A 3,601-nucleotide genomic window follows, 5' to 3' on the forward strand; every position below is an offset into this window, starting at 1 on the left:
TATTTGTGATTGACTTAAACACAAGTGTGCCCCTGCAAAATTCTTCACCAGGCCAGGTTTAAAAATCTGTGCAGTCTGACTTCAGTGCTCTATTCATCAAAAACATTCACATGAAGACTGTGAGTGATCCAAAGTGCCCTGAATGCTTGGGACAGCTGGCTAGTGCAGCCTTAGATGCTGTCCATGGTTCTGAATTCTCTGAGGGCCTGCACAGGGTTCACCTGCATCTTTGGAGATGCCCATTTAATCTTGGCCTGTGTCTTGTCCTATTTCTCTCTCTTCACCAAGACATTTTTTTCAGGTGCCTTCATCTTCCATGACACAGCCTGCAGGTTGGACAAAGCCACACTGTGAGACCTGGTATTTGGTGGAGCCCACATAGGATGCCTTCACTGTCTGCCTTGATGTTCATCAAGGTCTTGGCAGTCAAGATGAGGGACATGGCACTGTCTACCCGAGAGATGATGAGCTCCTCACCATGGTTCTGCACCTTGGCCATGACCTTGCTGCAGATGTTGAGCTGCTGACGGTAGAGGACAATATGCTGTAGGGAGGCCAGCAGGTCCTGCTTGCAGGCTGGGTATGGGCAATGGTCTGGGGTGATGCTGCCACCTTTGTCCATCTTCAAAATTGCCTGAGCAATTTTCTTGGCAGTGCTTCACAGCCAATGTGTTTTTGAGTGTCCCAGACCTCGGGCAAAGTCCCTCACCTTCACCACAATCACACTCATCTGCCTGGGCTCCACAACTGTGTTGTTACCACTGTTGTCCCTTTTGAATACTCAGCATCCAGGTGGTTCTTTTCTTCCTGGAAGCTATCACCCATCCCATAGTGTTTCCTTTTTGCTCGTGAGGAGGCTGAGCCATGATGGCCCAGGCACTTGGTCCAGCTACAGGCTGATTATCCACCTGGTAGGTAAAATGCAGCATGCAGTTTTGGAGAGAAGCATGATAGCTTTCAGCACTTTCTCTGTGTGGTTCCCTGGCTCGTAGTTGTCCATTGCTGAGGTGACTGCAGGAATGACCTGGGCTGCTTGGCCTCAGGTGGTGCCAACTCAGGTGGTCCAGCCCATCCACATCTTTCTCTTGGGGAACAACAACACATTTGTTCACATCTTCCAATATGTGATTTTCTGAGGCAGCCAGGAAGTCGTCAATGGAGATAACATCATCAGCAACATCTGTGAGAACATGGACTGTTTTTTTCCCCACTGTTCTTTCTAAATATCCACAACTCCTGGGACAGTCTACTCTGTGGCTTTACTGCTACAGCCAATGCAACATTGATAACCTGAGGACAGAGGGCTTCCAGCAGGCTTGCAGACATCTAAAAAAGTTTGATGTCTTCTTCATTGTTTGAAATGCAACAAGCCAAGTTGGTGACCTCAGACAATTTGTTGGCAGGTTTTCAGAAAACTTGGGCAATGTCTTTGACTTTATTCTCATTTCCATTCTTTGCAGCATCAGTCAGTATTAACAGGGAAACATTCGTTTCCAGCAATGAATCTGACAAGGGGTCTGTGAGAGCTTGCGAAGCTATCTATGCAGGTCTGTGTTCTTGTTCATCACTTTACCTATTGCAAAATTGAGTGCATACTTCCTTTTTCTAAAGATCTATCTATCTATTTATGTATGTATGTATGTATGCATGTATTCATTTATTTGTTCATTTATTTATTCATTTATTTATTTACTTATTAGAGAGAGGGGAAATAGAGAGAGAAAAGAGGGGGAGAAATAGTGATGTAAAAGACAAATATCGATCCGTATGTGCCCCCCACACATAGTAATGATGGCCCACATCTTTCAGTTCCCATTGCCTTATAGCACCGTGATGTCAGGTGTATCCACATGAGGTCCCTGGGCTTTATACTGTATTCCCAAGTATTGTTTTGCCCCATCATTCCTCAGTTTCAAGCTACCATCTTCCACACATTTCAGCTGAAGAAGTAATTTGTTGACACCTGCCATGTGAGCCACAACAAGCAGCCAGGTAACAGTGGAGAGCAAAGCTGAGCTGCCTGAACCATATTGCCCAGGTCACAGAAGAATAGGGGTTAGGGGTTATCTGCAAATTCCCACACAGCCCTCTGCATCCAATCATCTTGTTTTCCAATAATCTGTAGCAGCCAGACCTTCTCCTTGAGAAACTGACTCTCCTTTGGAATTTTATCCCATTCCCCCCAAATTCTCACTTGCTTGTTCCCCAGATGCAGCCAAAACCTGTACCTTCTTGGAATGGCCTCTCTTCTTATTAGAGGGCCCCTTCCTATTGGTGTTCACCGGTTGTAACCTGTGCAACAAGTGTCTCCAATAGTCTCTCCACTGCCAGAGTCCTTCAGGGTTCCCATCTGAAGTCTATGTTGTTTGTGTGAACATCAGGCATTTCTGTGGGGAAGGAAGTCAGCACAGGAATTTTTCCGAGGCTCAGAACCAACAGATGCCAATTGGTCTTCCTCCCATCTAGCTCCAATGAGGGGATCCTGGTGAACTTTCTTAGTACAAATTCTAAAGAAAGTAGCAATAGAAGAAAAATAAATTACAACAAATAAAATCAATTTTCAAAGTCAACAGCCCACATCACTGTAGAACACTGAATGCTATTATAACAGGGGGAAATATCTGATGAACCCAGTATTAGTCAACATGGGTCCATAAATTCTAAGTATCACACTAAAATAAGGACATAAAACAATTGTAAATATTTTTAAATATTTTTTATTTAATTCTTGTTCAAGTACAGCTTTCTGTCATATATTCCCAACCCTGCCCATCCCCCGCCCCATGCTCCCCACCTCCCTCCCATTTCCACCCCCCACCCTTAGTTATTGTCCATGTGTCCTTTATACTTGTTCATGTGAGTCCATCCCCTTTTCCCCTATGATTCTCTCCCCTCTCCCCTCTGGACCCTGTCAGCCTGTTCTGTATTTCAGTGTCACTGGTCATATTTTGCTTGCTTGTTTGGTTTGTTTAGATTCCTGTTAACAGTGAGATCATATGGTATTTGTCTTTCACCGCCTGGCTTATTTCGCTCAGCATAATGCTTTCCAGTTCCATCCATGATGTTGCAAAGGGTAGTAGTTCCTTCTTCCTTTCTGCAGCCTAGAATTCCATTGTGTAAATATACCATAGTTTTTTGATCCAGTCATTGACCGATGGGCATCTAGGTTGCGTCCAACTCTTGGCTATCATGAATTGTGCTGCTATGAACATTGGGGTGCATAGTTCCTTTGGATTGGTGTTTCAGGGTTCTTAGGATATACTCCTAATAGTGGAATTGCTGGGTCAAAAGGCACGTCCATTTTTAGTTTTCTTAGAAAATTCCATACTGTTTTCCATAGTGGTTGTACCAGTCTGCAATCCCACCAACAGTGAACTAGGGTCCCCTTTTCCCCACAACCTCTCCAGCACTTGTTGTTTGTTGCTTTTTTATGATAGCCATTCTGACTGGTGTTAAGTGGTATCTCATTGTGGTTTAAATTTGCATCTCTCTGATAGCTAGCAATATTGAGCATCTTTTCATGTGTCTCTGGATACTCTGTATGTCCTCCTTGGAGAAATGTCTGTTCAAGTCCTCTGCCCATTTTTTAATCGGGTTGCTT

At 44.2% G+C, this 3,601-nt stretch overlaps 1 pseudogene; it reads right to left on the minus strand.

Annotated features, from left to right (window-relative positions):
- Nucleotides 1–170: 170 nt before the first annotated feature.
- Nucleotides 171–2,570, minus strand: LOC118996941 (catenin alpha-1-like; annotated as a pseudogene).
- Between the last annotated feature and the right edge of the window lie 1,031 nt (nucleotides 2,571–3,601).

The sequence above is a fragment of the Sturnira hondurensis genome, unplaced genomic scaffold (assembly GCF_014824575.4).
Source record: "Sturnira hondurensis isolate 20B ecotype Veracruz unplaced genomic scaffold, ASM1482457v3 Scaffold0011880, whole genome shotgun sequence".
NCBI lineage: Eukaryota > Metazoa > Chordata > Mammalia > Chiroptera > Phyllostomidae > Sturnira > Sturnira hondurensis.